The sequence below is a fragment of the Protobothrops mucrosquamatus genome, unplaced genomic scaffold, assembly GCF_001527695.2.
Source record: "Protobothrops mucrosquamatus isolate PMUCROS unplaced genomic scaffold, P.Mucros_1.0 scaffold1379, whole genome shotgun sequence".
NCBI lineage: Eukaryota > Metazoa > Chordata > Lepidosauria > Squamata > Viperidae > Protobothrops > Protobothrops mucrosquamatus.
Genome location: NW_015387568.1, coordinates 148,771 through 167,150, shown reverse-complemented (window position 1 = coordinate 167,150; position 18,380 = coordinate 148,771). Strand labels below are relative to the sequence as shown.

Genomic DNA, 18,380 nt, shown 5'->3' with positions numbered 1-18,380 from the left:
TGAATCATCTAACAAATGCATCCAGAGTTCTCACACAAACGACCAGACCAAATTATCATACTTTGCACACATTATGTAAAGACATTAAGTTCTCTGAGAAAGATGGAAAGAAAGAGGAAAACCAGCAACTAAGTGGACTAATTGATCACAGTGGAGATAGGTTGAAAGACCTGAGGGAGCAGGTTGGAGATAGATCATTCTGGAGTAAATCTATTTTATGTGGTTACTAGGAATCGACACTGATTTAGTGGCATAGAAATCAGTCAGTCAGTCAGTCAATCAATCAATCAGACTTCTTGTGACCTAAAGCTATTCATTTATATCACTAGCTGGTAGTGGATGAAGTGTTGTTCCACCAAAATCTGAATGTTTTCCTATTTAAGATAGACATTTGTATCTACTTTGCATTTCATATATATTCCAACTCAGTTCCTATTCCTTTATTTCTATTGTGTGCTAAGTTATTATTATTACTACAGTTTATCATATGAAAGTTTATTCACGTGCCAGTCCCATAATATTTAATGTTGACAGTGTTCAGGGTTTTGTTTTGTTTTTCCTCCCAAAATATTTAGACAAGCTCAGAATTTCTGCTTGCTTTAAAAGCATTCATTTTCTTTTGGTGGGGGGGGCCTCAGAAAATATGTTGAAAGGTGACTAATATCCTTAATGCACCATCTGACTTATATTTCAGAGTTTTTGCAGGACAGCTTTGGCTCTTTAACAATAACAATAGAAGGCCATCACATGTCGCATTATTGTGTTCTGCTTCAGCCTCGTGTGTGGTATCTGGAGGTTATGACAAAACCATCAGCGTATGGGACATAGAAGAAGCATACAAAAAGATATCCTTAAAGGTACTGAAACAGCGTTTATTTTATTTTATTTTTATTTTATCGGAGTTTTAGTGGACAATCATTTAAATATGAGCCAGCAGTGTGCTGCAGCTGCCAAAAAAGCCAACACAGTACTACGCTGATTAACAGAGGGATAGAATCAAGATCACTTGAAGTATTAATACCACTTTACAATGCCTTGGTAAGGCCACACTTGGAATACTGCATCCAGTTTTGGTCACCAAGATGTAAAAAAGACTTTGAGACTCTAGAAAGAGTACAGAGAAGAGCAAAAAAGATTAGGGGACTGGAGGCTAAAACATATAAGGAGCAGGAATTGGGTATGTCTAGTTTAATGAAGAGAAGGACGAGGGGGGACATGATAGCAGTGTTCCGATATCTCAGGGGTTGCCATAAAGAAGAGGGAGTCCAGCTATTTTCCAACGCGCCTGGAGGCAGGACAAGAAGCAACGGATGGAAACTGATCAAGGAGAGAAGCAACCTAGAACTAAGGAGAAACTTCCTGATAGTTAGAACAATTAACCAGTGGAACAACCTGCCTCCAGAAGCGGTGAATGCTCCAACACTGGAAATTTTTAAGAAGAAACTGGACAGCCATTTGTCCGAAATGGTATAGGGTTACCTGCCTGAGCAGGGGGGTTGGACTAGATGACCTCCAAGGTCCCTTCCAACTTTATCATTATCATCATCATCATCATCATCATCATCATCATCATCATCATCATCATCATCATCATCATTATTATCATTATTATTATTATTATTATAAAAAGAGATTCAAATGGCTTCAGTACAGGTGGTACTCCAACATACGACCACAATCAACCCCAAAATTTCCATTGCTGAGCAAGACTTGCTCCATTTTACAACCTTTCTCGCCCCAGTTGTTCAACGAATCACTCCAATTATTAAGTGAATTGTGCAGTTGTTAAACCACTCTGGCGTCCCCCGTTGATTTTGGTTGTGAGAAGCTGGCTGGGACGGTTACAAAGGGGGATCACATGACCCTGGAAAAGTGCAACTGTCATCCATACCTGCCAGTTGCCAAGCGCCCGAATTTTGATCACGTGACCCTGAGGATGCTACAATGGCTTTCAGCCTGAAAACTGGTCCTAAGTCACTTTTTACCGTCACTAAACGAAGGGTTGTAAGTCAAGGACTACCTGAACTCAGATTTTAAAGAAGAGATTGGACAGCCATTGGTCCAGAATGATATAGGGTCTCTTGCTTGTGCAAGGGGTTGAACTAGAGGACCTCCAAGGTCCCTTCCAGCTCTGTTCTTCTGTTTTTATATGGTAAAATATATGTTGGATGCCTCCTTAACAGAGATTATTTGAATGTCCCAATGACAATATAGGTTGAAATATATATCATGTGTGTGTGTGTGTGTGTGTATAGGCAATTTTTTTGTCATGTTTATGCAGTGTATATTGGAGGTGGTTACCCTTTGAGAGCTGTATGCAATGAAATCTCATTTTAATGTATGCTGATTAGTGTACATTTAAACTGACAATAAAGTTTTCTATTCTATTCTGTTCTGTTCTGTTCTATTCTATTCTATTCCTATTCTACTCTACTCTACTCTACTCTACTCTGTTCTGTTCTATTCTATTCCCATTTTCATATTCTACTCTACTCTACTCTACTCTACTCTACTCTACTCTACTCTACTCTACTCTACTCTACTCTATTCTATTATCCCCATTTTCATATTCTATTCTATTCTATTCCCATTTTCATATTCTATTCTACTCTACTCTACTCTACTCTACTCTACTCTACTCTACTCTACTCTACTCTACTCTACTCTACTCTATTCTATTCTTCCCATTTTCATATTCTATTCTATTCTATTCTATTCTATTCTATTCTATTCCCATTTTCATATTCTATTCTATTCTATTCTATTCTATTCTATTCTATTCTATTCTATTCTATTCTATTTGTTACTTTTTCCATCACCTCTTTTGCTCAGCATTCATAGTTGCTCAGCATGCTTCAGAAGCGTCCCACCTTTGCCATGTTCTTAGCACCAGCCCCTGTTCAGTCATTTGTGAAAGCAAAATAGCAATTGAATTGTGGTTGCTAAGCAACTGAAACATTATTCTTTGGGTGATTCATGATCAACCGTTGTAATTATTTCAGCCATAGCCCGTGACACTCTTGAGATTGGAATCTGTTAAACTCAAAAGAAACCAGAATGTTTGTATAAACCAGACTGGAACAACTGAAATTCTCAAATGATTATATTCATTTTACTGGCACTACGGTAGATGAGAACTTAATAAAAGGAGGCATTGCTGCTATACATTAGAAAGGTATAATAGATGGCAGAATAATATATATATTGTCTATAAGACTGTAAACTATGAAAGACTATAAGATTTCGTACCCATCCATTTTTTGGGCTGTTAAAGTCATATGTGAAGCCCTAAATGTACAAATAAATAAAAATAATCATAACAAAATCAAAATGAGTGCTTGGAAAGGGAGACGCTATATTTACTTTGAATAAAGCAGAAACTCTTACAGAACATCGTAAGGATTTTGGAACAGGAAGTAAACAAGAAGCATCATGAAGGGCCAGTTTGAAATACTAGTTAAGAGCACCATGCTAGAAACTAGGAGAGTGTATTCTAGTGCTGCTTTAGGCACAAAGCCAGCTAGGTGACGTTGGGCCAGTCACTCCCTCTCAGCCCTAGGAAGGAGGCAATGGCAAACCTCTTCTGAAAATGTTGCCAAGAAAATTGCAAGCAGTCGTCAGGAATCAAGACTCACTTGGAGGTATAAAACAGCTACAAGCTTTGTCTAGTCCAGCATGTCTCAAAATTGGCAGCCTGAATATATGTGGACTTCAACTCCCAGAATTCCCCAGCCAGCATTCCCCACAACTGGCTGGGGAATTCTGGGAGTTGAAGTCCACACATCTTCAGGCTGCCAAAGTTGAGAAACAGTGATCTAGCCCAACCTTCTGCAGTGATCAGGGAAATTAACTGAACCATCCGTGAGAATTTTGTTCTGGGCAACGCTTCGTCTTTCCATCTATTATCCCACTAATCTAAAGTTTTTTTTAAATATAAATTATATCAGTGACAGAAGTAGTTGTCAATGAATTGCATATGCTTCCACAATGGAAAAGGCTCTTCAGAGTATTGGAATGAAACAGAAATGAGAGCCACCACCAGGGTAATCTTCAGCCTGCTTCTCCAGATTACCTTGGATGTTACTTTTTTTCTCCGTAGCCTTAGGAGCATAGCTAAAAATCTAGCTAAGAATGTGCTTTATGTCTTACCGCGGATAAATTATGTTTCTGCAGGGTCATGCTGATTGGGTGACAGATGTGGCCATCAGCAAGGACAAGAGGCTTGTTGTTTCCTCCTCAAAGGTATTATCAAAAGTTGTCAGAGAATGCACTGAAATGTTTCAACGTTCACATTAGGGCATTATCTCTCCGATGATGAATCAGCCTTGCCAAATGATCTCACCAGAAAATTCTCAAAACTCTTTATCGAACCAAAATAAACAAATCCACAAAAACAAAAACAAAAAAATGGAGGAAGTAAAAATAATTAACACCAGTCAGTAGAAGCTGCTACAGATAGATTGTGAAAGCAGGAGCTATTCTTCAAATTTTTGCTTTTTCCGGTTTTCAGATTGTTTCTGGTGGCACCCAGGGCTACCTCAAAAGCTGCAGGGACGGAGGAATAAGCAAACCAATGATATTTTTTTTTCAATTTTATTTTTTATAAAATATAAAGAAAAATGAAAATAATGGGAAAGTAGGGGGGGAATGAGAAGAGGAAAAAGTGTAGAGGAAAAGGGGAAAAAAGAGAGAAAAGCATTAACTTCCAACTCTTTTTAGTGCAGTAGATTAAAGTAATAACACGCAACGTCATCTTTTTACTTTTATATAGTAATATATGCTAGCCATTTCTATAAAAGCAAACCTATCAACTCAGACACAGCTCCATTCCGAAGCAAACTCCCGAGGTGCCTCAAAATGCAGAAGCTAGACAGTTTTTTTACATTAACAAAACTCAGCATAATTTTAGAAAGCAAAGGGGGTAAAATACATATCAATTAAAACCAAATTAGATACAAGTAGTCCTTGACTTAAACCGTTTGTTTGGGGACCGTTTGAAGTTACAGCGGCACTCAAAAAAGAGATTTACGACAAGTTCCTGCATTTATGACCACTGCAGCATCCCCAGGATGACAGGATCAAAATTTGGGTGCTTGGCAACCAGCATGCATTTATACAAAGGTTGCAGGGTCCCAGGACCACGTGATTGGCGTTTGCAACCTTGCCAGCTGGATTCCGACAAGCAAAGTCAATGCGGGAAGCCAAATTTACTTAACCACCACCTGAATCACTTAATGGCAGTGTTTCGCTTAACAACCATGGACAAAAGGTTGTGCAACTCATTTAACATCCACCTTGCTTAGCAACGGAAATTCTGGTACCCAACTATCATCGTAACTCGACAACTACTTTATTGTATATTCATTGGAAGGACAACTGTATGTCGAGGTAACACAAACCGATTGGCAGGGCTTAGCCAGTTCATTTATTAGGTTACTAAAGAATCCTTGCAACCAAGGAAACCGCAGAGTATTGCAGTCAACTCAAGGACCAAGCCTTGTCTGGAAAAATTGCAATTCTGTTCATTGATACAAAATTCTCCTCATATTATAGGACCGGACGGTGAGATTATGGGATATTAAAAATGCCAATGAAATCCCCATGGTGATTCAAGCTGTGAAAACGAGAGGTTCCAAGATTTCCAAGGTCAGCATATTTAATAGAAGTGACAGATTTTCAGAATAGAATAGAATAGAATAGAATAGAATAGAATAGAATAGAATAGAATAGAATTATTGGCAAGTGTGATTGGACACTAGTGGACTTTGTCTCCAGTGCATAAGCTGGACTTTGTCTCCAGTGTATAAGCTCTCAGTGTACATATAAATAACAAAGTAATATAATCTAAAGTAGAATAGAATAGAATAGAATAGAATAGAATAGAATAGAATAGAATAGAATGGAATAGAGCTGGAAGGGATCTTGGAGGTCTTCTAGTCCAGCCCCCTGCTCAAGCAGGAGAACCTATACTATTTCAGACAAGTGACTGTCCAGTCTTTTTTTAAAAACCTCCAGTGATGGAGTGCCCACGATTTCTGGAGGCAAGCAGTTCCACTAGTTAATTGTTCTAACAGTCAGGAAATTTGTAATCATAAGATACCAGCAAGAGAAGGGAGTAGAAAGACGAGAAGGATAATAGTAATAATACAGCCCTACTACAATGGGTAAATATCCTTAGACATAAGACAGTGCTGTGGGAATGAGGTGTTCAACAGAGTCATGGCACAAGGGAAAAAACTGTCTTTGTGTCGAGTTGTTTTGGCATGCAGTGCCCTATAGTGGCATCGTGAGGGGGGGGGGAGCTAAACAATTCATGTCCAGGATGTGATATAGATATCTGTAGATATTTTCTCAGCCCACTTTCTGACCCATGCAATATGCAGGTCCTCAGTGGAAGGTAGGCTGGTTACAACTGTTTTTTTCTGCAGTCCTAACTATCCTTTTAAGTCTGAACCTGTCCGGTTTAGTTGCTGTACTAAACAACAACAACATTGCCCTGAAAAATGTGATTTCCCGTTTATCTGAACAGGCTCTTCTTTGGCCAGCCTAGATTTCAGGACCTTTGGAGTCCAGAGAGGATCATTCTGAATGCTGGGTGTCGTGAAGCATGCAAATAGGCCAGTGGTGGCGAACCTATGGCACGGGTGCCAGAGGCGGCACTCAGAGCCCTCTCTGTGGGCACACGTGCCGTCCCCCCAGTCCTAGGCCTTCAGCTGGGTTTTATAAAACCTTTTCGCTTTAGGCCTCTGCCACTGTGTACAAAAAGAAAAGGTTCAATCAATCAGTCAATTTCAACTTCTTGCGGGGAAAAAAAAGATCTTGCAAAGTTGGAATTGATTGATTGAACTTTTTAGTCCCACCCAGTCTGCTGTTATCACCGGAGCCATGCCCACCCAATGGGCCACACCCACCCGGCACCCGACAATGCATAAATGGGTTTGGGGTTGCAGTTTGGGCACTCGGTCTCTAAAAGGTTCGCCATCACTGAAATAGGCAAACGTGTTTTATTAAAACTTAACACACTCTTCCTTCAAGATTACTCAGTCGAAATGTAGGAGATTCACATTATAAATAAATGCAGCGGGTTACGTGGCTGCACTCCTGGGCCCACCTATTTAGGAATTAGCCAGATTGTCGTACAGTGTGATTTATTCTGAATATAGACCGCAATCTGTATGAATATTAAATTCAAAATTAGCTCCCACTGTCATTACTGAGATTTTTCACAATGCTCTATTGTGTTGGTTGTTTTGATGTCAGTTGTTATATTTGTTATTTATTGTTTTGGTTATGGTTTTTTTTTTAATCTTGTTTTGATTTGCTGTTAACTACCTAGGGTCATTTGTTTGAGATGGGTGGCTACATAAATTGAATATATACATAAATAAGTTACTGATTTGATTTTCTAATTATTTATTAGCTCATTCTACTGTATCTAGTTATTCATCTCATAATGCTGACTCTTGGCAGTACATACAGAATTAAAGCCGAACAACAACAAATAAAGATAAAATCATGATCTGGGGACAAACCCACCTTACAACAATGGCCTCATCTAATCACTAGACTCTCCTGCCCCAAAGAACATCTAGATCTTGAAGAACCTTACAAACTGCTAGCACAGATAAGGATCTGCTGCTCCAGAGGGCAGGTGATGGACAGAAAAAACACACTTCCTGGATCCTGCCAGGTGGCCCTTTTTAATAGAGGAAGCCCACAAAATGCACCTTGTGTTTGATCTAGTGCAGGGGTGTCAAACTGCCAGCCCACGGGCCGGGTGTGTCATGGCGAAACCGCGCCCGCCCCATTGCCGGCAATGGGGAAAAAAGTCACGATATGTCGTGACACATCACGTGACGTTACGAGTTTGATACCCGTGCTCTAGTGGGAAGAGCAGAAAGAAATAGACAGAGGTGGTGACATGAGTTCCTCTGACAAGCGTTGAAGTCATGTCACACGTTTCAAGCTGACATGAATGGATATCACCTGAGTGACATAGTGAGCCCCTTACAGAGAGCAAAAATGAGCTGCAGGTAGCCTTTCAGATATTATTAGAGTCTACATTTCATCAGCTCTAGTCTAGAAAGAGCATTGAGAAATAGTGAATGTCGGCATCTAACTGCATGCAGATGGCCAGATGTTGGTCAGTTTTTGGCATGGAAGAGTGGGCAGTTCCAGGAATAGTGTCAAATGCCTGTTACAGTTGAATTTCTGATATATCCTCTTTTAACACCAACATCCAGTGTGAAGCATGTCAGAAATCTTTTCTGATCTTCCGGAACCAAGAAGACGCTATAGAAACCCGGTGCGTATTCTGCCGACTAGCATCTCCCGACCAAGTGGTTTTACCGCTGCCACCCGCTTTGCCTCCAGATCTCTAAAGGATTCAGCAGCGAGCTGATTTTAAAACATTTGTGAACATTGCAATCTTTTTTCCCCCCTGTAATGTTGTGTGGGCTGTGTAACCCACCTATGTAACCTTAAACAAATAAAATAAAAATCTCCACACCGAATTTACCTTCTGCCTAATTTCTGTGGTGAGATGAAATAAATAGCATAAACAGAATCGTTGAAAGGATTCAGTTCATCCTGCTAATATGCTGATACGGGTAGTCCTTGACATACGGCCACAACTGAGCCCAAACTTTCTGTTGTTAAGTGAGACAGTGGTTAAGTTAGTTTTGTCTCATTTTAACGACCTTTCTTGACACAATTGTTAAGTGAGTAACACAATTGGTACATGGCTTCCCCATTAGCTTTGCAGAAGTGTTGCAAAAGGTGATCACGTGACCCTGGAACACTGCAACTGTCATAGATACATGCCAGTTGCCAAGCCTCTGAATTTTGATCATGTGATCATGGAGACACTATGACGCTTGTAGGTCTGGAAAACGGTCATAAGTCACTTTTTTCAGAGCCGTTGTAACTTCAAAGGGTCACTAAGTGAATGATTGTAAACCAAGGACTATTTGTATTCCCAAATGTGTTGGCTGTCATGGGTCCGACAGATGAAACCCTTCAAAGAACTTCGAGGCATTGTTTACCTTAAAGAATCTTTATTTTGAGTAGCATAGCATCGGCACTAACATAATCAAAGCCAAAAACTGGATTCCCCTCCCCTGAGCGCATAGTATCAAAGCACAATTCCCTCCTCCAATTAACAGTCATCAATCACATTCTCCAATTATTTTGAAATGCAGGCTTTCCCTCCAGTTCTCCAGCCCGCCAATTCTTATCATCTCTTATTTCAATAACCTTGGTTCACACACTAGGTCCAGCATTGTTATGTCTAGCTAAACTCTCATGCACATTCCTCCCCCCAGCATCATCTAACTCTAACTTTAAAAGTAAAACATAAGAAGAAAATGGTTGCATCTCCACAACTGTTGTCAAAGTAAAAACATCCGATGTGAGCAGCGTTGACACTGGCTGCCCCAATTCCATTTGGCCATCGTTTATGCATCCCTGGAAATTCCTCCTTGCCCTGAGAGAAGAAACGTGATCTGTATCCAGAGCTGGTGTCAAACATGGACACACAATGAACGATGACCTAAGCCCTAGTAAACAGATCGAAAAGTGACCTATTGCTATTATTTATACATGCATCTGTAGAAAGAGAACTGTGGGGTTTAAATCATGTTTCTGACTCAACGGAGAAGCCTTTTCATATTATTATATTGCTTTCAGTTCGGTTCGCAAATTTAAGTCTTGCAGAAGTCAAGACTTTCACTATTAATTGATTACGACTGGTTCTTGTGAGTTATTGGTCGGGGGTTTTCAGACATCATAAATATGGGCGACATGAAAAGCATGCATGATAAGGGGAAAAACCCTTATGAATTATAGCACATTTGCACACCGGCAGGGAATTGATCTCATTCAAAATAATAAATTGCTTTATAGAATTCAAATAATTTTAGTTCATGGCAGGAAAAAAATTGGTGTACAGTCAGCCTGTAATAGCTTTTAGAGATAGCTGAATAATGGAATAAACCTTGAACTAATGTAAGAGTTTAAAGTGCTATATTGTGTAAATGAAATTGCTCCTAATCCTATTGAATGTTTTCCCCCAGATAAATTATACAGGATTGTAATAAAATGTCACTTTAGGAAAAAAAATGCATGTCACATTACTCTCTTCAATAAATGTAACAGTGCTTTAATAAAAGCATTTTAAATACATTATATGTCATTCTGGGCATTTCCTTTTCATAATATTATAAAACTGTGATGTATCGCTCCTGGAGTTTATTTTCCTGGTAATTATTATTGAACTGAATAATTCATGGATTTAGGGAAAAGGTTGGCCCTGATTTAATTAAACAATATTTTTTTACCACAGGCAGTATTATTTTTCCTCATTCTCGATTTCCCTCAAGACTAGGATTATTCTTGAAGGCGAAGCTGGCTGTTGAACGGAATTTTATCTGACATAGCCCTCCATGTATTTATTTATTTATGCACGAAACAGATTTATACAGCTGCCCAATTCACACAAAATGATATATAGGTAGTCCTCGATTTACGGCTACAATTGAGCCCCAAAATTTCTGTTGTTAAGTGAGACATTTGTTAAGTGAGTTTTGCCCCATTTTATGACTTTTCTTGCCTCGGTTGTTAACTGAATCACTGCAGCTGATAAATTAATAACTAGATTGTTAAGTGAATCTGGTTTCCTTATTGACTTTGCTTGTCAGACGGTCGCAAAAGGGGATGACGTGACCCCGGGACACTGCGACTGTCATAAATATGAGTCAGTTGCCAAGCGTCTGAATTTTGATCACATGACTATGGAAATACTGCAATGGTTGTAGGTGTTAACAGTTCGTTTAGTGACTGTTCAAAGTTACAACAAGCAAAAACGTGACTTATGATTGTTTTTCAGTTACGACCTTTCCAGCATCCCCATGGTCATGTGATCAAAATTCGGATGCTTGGCAGCTGATTCATATTTATGACCGTTGCCGTGTTCCAAGGTCATGCCATCCCCTTTGGCGACCTTCTGACAAGCCAAGTCAATGGGGAAGCAGATTCACTTAACAACCGGGTTACTAACCCATCAGCTGCAGCGATTCACTTAACTGTGGCAAGAAAAGTCATAAAGTGGGGCAAATGTCTCATTTAACAACAGAAACGTTGGGCACAATTGTGGTCGTAAGTCGAGGACCACCTGTAGGGACCAAAGCTCCATGTATTATCAAGAAGATAATACGGGTTACAGATTGTATTGGGATGATCCTCTCCCTAATAAGGGAGTAGGGTACACAATCTCCAAAGTCAACACTACAAATCGGGTTGGTGATCACAACCCAACTGAGCTGCAACGTCCTAACTCTCAGTGTGAGGACAGCCATCTCCAACTGGGTGGAGGTTGAGGGCAGGAAGTGATGGGGATGGAAGTCCATCTAAGGGTTGACCAAGGTGGGTCAACCAGTTAGGAGAAAGTGGATGGACTGAACTGCGACCTTAAACATCTTTACTGAACTGCGACCTTAAACATTCAGGGGGTGCCCCAAAGAAGAGGGAGTCAAGCTATTCTCCAAAGCCCCTGAAGGCAGGACAAGAAGCAACGGATGGGAACTAATCAAGGAGAGAAGCAACCTAGAACTAAGGAGAAATTTCCTGACAGTTAGAACAATTAACCAGTGGAACAACCTGCCTCCAGAAGCTGTGAATGCTCCAACACTGGAAGTCTTTAAGAAGAGACTGGACAGCCATTTGTCTGAAAGGGTATAGGGTTTCCTGCCTGAGCAGGGGGTTGGACTAGATGACCTCCAAGATCCCTTCCAACTTTATTATATTATATTATATTATTATTATTATTATTATTATTATTATTATTATTATTATTATTATTATTATTATTATTATTATTATTATTATTATTATTATTACAAATATAGATGCTTTTTGTTTAACAAAGGATCCTTTTGATAACATTTGTGGTTGAGGGTTTCCTGCCTGAACAGGGGGTTGGACTCGATGACCTCCAAGGTCCCTTCCAACTTTATTATTATTATTATTATTATTATTATTATTATTATTATTATTATTATTATTATTATTATTATTATTATTATTATTATTATTATTATTATTATTATTATTATTATTATTACAAATATAGATGCTTTTTGTTTAACAAAGGATCAGGCTCAACCCTTCCAAGACTGAGTGGCTGTGGTTGCCGGCTCCCAGGTATGGTCAGCTGACTCCATCGCTGACTATAGGGGGCGAAACTTTGGCCCCCTCGGAGAGGGTACGCAACTTGGGGGTCCTCCTGGATCCACGGCTGACACTGGAAGACCAGTTGGCGGCTGTGGCCAGGGGGGCGTTTTACCGGGTGCGNTCTCTGTCGGAGCACCCACCCTCTGGAACGAGCTGCCCCCAGAGATCCGGGTCATTCCGGATCTCCCCTCCTTCCGCCGCGCCCTTAAGACCTGGTTGTTCCAGCGGGCAGGACTGGCCTAGGGGTATTTTAAATTGGTTTTAGCCAAATTTTAGTAGTAGCGGCCGATTATATATTTATTTTTAATGATTTTTTAAAACTTCTATTGTATGGTATTAAATTGTTTTTAACTGGCTGTAAGCCGCCCTGAGTCCTACGGGAGAAGGGCGGGGTATAAATTTAATAAAATGAAAATGAAAATGAAAAATTTTGATAACATTTGTGGTTGAGGGTTTCCTGCCTGAACAGGGGGTTGGACTCGATGACCTCCAAGGTCCCTTCCAACTTTATTATTATTATTATTATTATTATTATTATTATTATTATTATTATTATTATTATTATTATTATTATTATTATTATTATTATTATTATTATTATTATTATTATTATTATTATTATTATTATTATTATTATCTTCAAAATCCATCATCCTTTGACTCCCTGGCAACGTTGCTTTTCCTGAAGGCTGGTTTTTTTTTTATTATTATTAAAAAGGACCTAAGTGGCATCTCTGTTCCCAGACTCTTGTGCTGAAAGAAAGTAGAGGAAGGCAGTCTTTTTATGCTAAATTCAAAGTAAAATATCCAGATGGCTCCAGCAAGCAGTGTCTGGGGCTGAGATCTCTTCTTTGCTCCTGGATATTTCCTAATCACATCTTTTAAGGGTGACGTTTGCACGGCTGGGCACTGTTTTTGCACCCCGCAATCCCAGGCAAAGCCCGCAGGAAGGATTCTCCTTCTTCCTTTTTTTCCCCCCCCTCTTTCCAGTCTCTCTTGCTTTTCCCTCCAGCCAGGCTCTTGCCAAGCGCGGAGACACATGAAGCCGGATCTGCGCCTGTGCTCAGCAGCCGGCGCCGTGGCTTAGTTGGTTAAAGCGCCTGTCTAGTAAACAGGAGATCCTGGGTTCGAATCCCAGCGGTGCCTCTGGAGCGGGGACTTCAGTTTTGCGTTAAGGGGGAATATATATATATATTTATTATATTATGCTTTTCTCTATATTGCTTTGCACGGCGGGACAGTCGGTGTTTGAGGGGGGGGGGGGGCTGCGGAAAAGGGGTCGCTTTTAAAAGTGCAAAGAAAGCCCGGGCGAATTTTATTCCCTCGATTTCTCTTCCTCTGCAGGCTTTCAAAGGGGCCCGACAGTTTGAACCCACCTGTCCTTAAGAGAGTCTTTTTTTCTTGCAAATAATTCACATCTGGGATCAAACTCCCCTCCCTGAAGAGGGTTTTACAAGACTAGAGGGAAGGAAGGAAGGAAGGAAGGAAGGAAGGAAGGAAGGAAGGAAGGAAGGAAGGAAGGAAGGAGAGGGAGAGAAGGGAGGGAAGAAAGGAAAAGGGAGGGAAGAAAAGGGAGGGAGGGAGGAAAGGAAGGAAAAGGGAAGGAATGAAGGAAGGAAGGAAGGAGAGGGAGGGAAAGAGAGAGGGAGGAAAGGAAGGAAAAGGGAGAGAAGAAAAGGGAGGGAGGGAGAGAAAGGGAGGGAGGGAGGAAAGGAAGGAAGGAAGGAGAGAAGGAAGGAAGAGAAAGGGAGGGAGGGAAAGAAGGAGGGAGGAAAGGAAAAGGGAGAGAAGAAAAGGGAGGGAGGGAGAGAAAGGGAGGGAGGGAGAGAAAGGGAGGGAGGGAGGAAAGGAAGGAAGGATGGATGGAAAGAAGGAAGGAGAGAAGAGAGAGGAAGGAAGGAATGGGGAGGGAGCAAAGAAGGAAGAAAGGAAGGAAAGAAAGAAAGAAAAAAGAAAAGGAAGGAAGGATTAGGGTGAGCTGATGCAGTTCCAAGTGTATCCTAGCTTTCTTTTCCAAAGAAGGAGCAAAGATCTATGGGTTGCATCAAGAACAAGGAGGATATTTGGAAATTGCTATGAATGCTTCCACTATCTGACCAGCATCTTACCTAAGTGTTCCTAAAGGAGAAATAATGCCCACAACAATGAGCCCCCTCCCACGATGAAAGCATTTAGGAACAAAGATTCTTCCCTTTCTCCTTTCCTGTATTTTTCTACCTGGCTAGCCCATCGCTCTCTGCCTCTCCTTCCAAATCTTTTCTCTCTCTTGTTTTTCTAGGGTGGCATTTACAGCAGCCTGTTCTACGGGCTCGGCTGGTGGAAAAAAAACTAATACAAATTAAACTGCCTCCTTCCTGTGCAGTTGGAAGCAGAGACGGAAAACAATAAACACAGCCTGTTTAAACGAGGCCAGGATCGCTTCGTATTGCATTGCCATGAATCTTGACGCAAGCTGTTAAGACAAAGACGCAATCCCTCCATCCATCAGTTGCCAGGATGGTGTCAAGGTAGAGAAGTAATGAGAAATTTGTACATTAATTCTCCAGCCCTCTTTTTTTCCCCTTTTTTCTTTAAGTGTAGCTCTTGGGAGGCTGAAGATGAACTTGAAGAGCAAAACTGAATGTTAACCAGCTTGCTTTATAAGGCCAGGAGCTGGCTTTATAAAGGTTTGCAGCACATTTTGCTTCCAAAGAACTTCACAGTGTGTAGATGTATGCATTTTTTGGGTGGCTTGGCTGGGGGACACGATCTGGATCCAGCCTGTTTGGTTAGTATGGAATTCAACCTACTAGCATAATATCATTCTGAAAACACAGACATAATTACAGTACAGATAGTTCTCGACTTACAACAGTTCATTTAATGACCGTTCTAAATGACAACGGCACTGAAAAAAAATGACTTATGACCGTTTTTCACACTTATGACCATTGCAGCACCCCCATGATCACAGGATCAAAATTCAGACGCTTGGCCACTGACTCCTATTTATGACAGTTGCACCGTCCCACGGTTGTGTGATCCCCTTTTGCAACCTAACACCTACAGTGATTCATTTGACAACTGCGGCCAGAAAAGTCATCAAATGAGGCAAAACTCACTTAACAAATATCTCAGCAACAGAAATTGTGGTGCTAAGTTGAGGGCCACCTCTATAGACGATGGCTTCACTCTTCCTAAAGATGGAGATGGCAAACCTTGGGCTTCACCACACCAGGTTTTTGGGGTGAGCAGAATCAGGGATTAATCAGGGATTGTAGTAAATCGACAAGGGTGTCAACTAGACAGTCTCAGTGCAGTGCACCAACCAAGGCCAGGATGTTTTCTGCAGCATAATTGGAGCCCTGCCACAGGCGGGGGAGGGATGGGTGGGAACAAGGTGAGATATGATGACTATGAAAGAGAAGGAAACATCTCCCTTATTGGGGTGCATGAAAAAGAGGACTTCTTGGTACTAATGAGCTGGGTGGACTTCTCAACGTGGCCTCTAGGAACCCTAAATGTTGTAATGGTATGTGAGAATGACCTTGGGAGAGGGTTAGAACAGAGGTCCCCAATCTGTTGAGCATCAGGGACCGGTTCCGTGGAGAGAGGTTTTTCTGCGGACTGGAGGGTGCGTGGTTTTGTGTGCTGCCTTCATCCCACGGATGGGTCTTTGTTTGTTTGTGCGGACCGGTTGCTGGCATGCCGCAGCCCAGTACTGGTCCACGGCCCGGAGGTTGGGGACCCCTGGGTTAGAAGACCCACAGCCTAGGCAACAGTCTGATAAATGAAATCCGAGTCCCAAGGAGGGGCGGGGATGGAGAAAGCATCCCAGAAGGATGCTTTACTGTCCAGTTTTCGGGACAGTAAAAATGAAGTAGGGAGGGATACTTTCAGACTTGCAACATTACAATATAAAGCTCGTATTTATTGTCACGTTTCTCCTCTGCGCTACTTCAAAGGGCCAACATCAACCTTGCAGAGTCTGAAAGTATTTCCCCCACTCCCTTTTATGTTGTGCTATCTACCCCTTTGCAGAGATCCTTCCCCAACTTTTGCGTAGCACAAGGTCAAGCATTCTGTGCTTTTATTTTTGTTTCAAGGTCAGAGGTTTTAAAATGTCTCCTTTTTTCATGTGATTCTTGATTGCCTTGCTTTTGTGCTGTTGCTTTCTATTCCCCAAGTAAATAGGGCTTCTTCCATGTCAGTACTGAGGGTAGAACGATAAGGGTGAGATGTATAGCAATAACAGATTTCTTATTAACATGCCCTCAGTTGAGTAATTATCTTAAAGGGGCTGGAAATGTAACTGAACCCTTAAGTTAAGAGTCTATTTATTTACTGGTGTCATATGCACCCCAATTGCTGAGCATCAGTATATTGATGATCTTAACAATCTGTGGGTTGTTGTTGTTATTTTCCAAGAAGCTGACACTGCTTTGCATGGCGTTTGTGCTAATTAATGAAAGCTGTTTGAAACTTCAGGGGATTCTCTCCCACCTAACAGTTGCCTTAAAGCAATTACTAATCTAAATCAGGCTTAGCACTATAAAAAAATGCTTGGGTTAGTGCTGGAGTCATGCCTAATACCTTGAAAGAAAAAATTGACAGGACTCACTCTCTGCTCCCTAGTTCCTGTTTGGAATTTGCACAGCGTTGAGGAAAAATGTCATCATTACCTGCTTAAGCCAACTCAAAGTTCTTATTCAGCGCACAAATGACCAGGCTCAAATTATCTTATTTTGGACCAGTTAAGTGAACATCTAACACTCTGGAGAAGGCTGTGATGCTGGGAAAGGTGGAAGGATAAGAGGTCCCTGGAGATTCTTGGTCATCCAGATCATGGTTGTCTCAAAGGTGCATTTTCAATAGGCAACTGGACTAGTAACCATCCAGTTACTAGTTTAATGAAGAGAAGGACAAGGGGTGACATGATAGCAGTGTTCCAATATCTCAGGGGTTGCCACAAAGAAGAGGGAGTCAAGCTATTCTCCAAAGCGCCTGAAGGCAGGACAAGAAGCAATGGATGGAAACTAGTCAAGGAGAGAAACAGCCTAGAACTAAGGAGAAACTTCCTGACAGTGAGAACAATTAACCAGTGGAACAACCTGCCTCCAGAAGCGGTGAATGCGCCAACACTGGAAGTTTTTAAGAAGAGACTGGACAGCCATCTGTCCGAAATGGTGTAGGGTTTCCTGCCTGAGCAGGGAGTTGGACCAGATGACCTCCAAGGTCCCTTCCAACTTTTTTATTATTATTACCTATTATTATTATTATTATTATTATTATTATTATTATTATTATTATTATTATTATTATTATTATTATTATTATTATTATTATTATTATTATTATAGTTGCCTTTTGAAAAAGCACCTTTGAGATAGGGGAGAGGTGGATGACCACCAGCAAGATGGATAGACTCAGTTACTGTGAAGATGGGAGCATCATTAGAAGAGCAGAAGGACCAAGTTAGGGACAGAGCATCATTGAGGAAGTCCATCTAGGGTGGTTGCTAAGAGTTGGCAATGACTCGATGGCGGATATAATCAATCGAGATCTGTTCAAGAGGCCTTCCATTTCCGCTTAACTCCTGCAGGATTGTATCTTGGCACTGAGAAGACATCCCAGCAGCCTTATGATGAATCCTGGCAGAGCAACGGAATTAGCTTATTGCGAACTTTTGACAAGTATAGGAACCGCTTTGTCATTGGAATAGCGCAATGTGATAAATTGCTATGCGCAAAATCAAAATTTCACATTACCGGCACAATGGGGACCTTCTGCCTGCTGTGTGGATTTCACCTGCTTAAAAAAACAAATATACTTTGTACTGCAAAGATAATTCCTTTAAATGAAGAACAAGACAGGGAGAGAGAGAGACTTTGCCTCTCTGTTGTTAACAGGAGCACCAAATAATTTCATTTTACCAGCAACGTTATTTTAGTCACACACTTTTGTTTTTAATTATGCGGCTGCTTGGCCATTTATTTGTTTTTCTGGGGTTTTTTTTCCCTCCTACCTAGTCACTTGCCGTAGGTACAGCTCATTAAACATTTGAAGAGCATAAAACTGCCATCTGCAGAATTATCCCTGGATATATTACAAGGTTGACAATAACAGCAACATTTGTAGATAGGAGGATGGAAATGTGTTATAGTTTTCCTACT

At 40.9% G+C, this 18,380-nt stretch overlaps 1 non-coding gene across 1 annotated transcript; it reads left to right on the top strand.

Annotated features, from left to right (window-relative positions):
- Positions 1-13,300: 13,300 nt before the first annotated feature.
- On the top strand, positions 13,301-13,374 carry TRNAT-AGU. Its single transcript has one exon. It is a non-coding gene; the product is annotated as a tRNA-Thr (tRNA).
- The last annotated feature ends 5,006 nt before the right edge of the window (positions 13,375-18,380 follow it).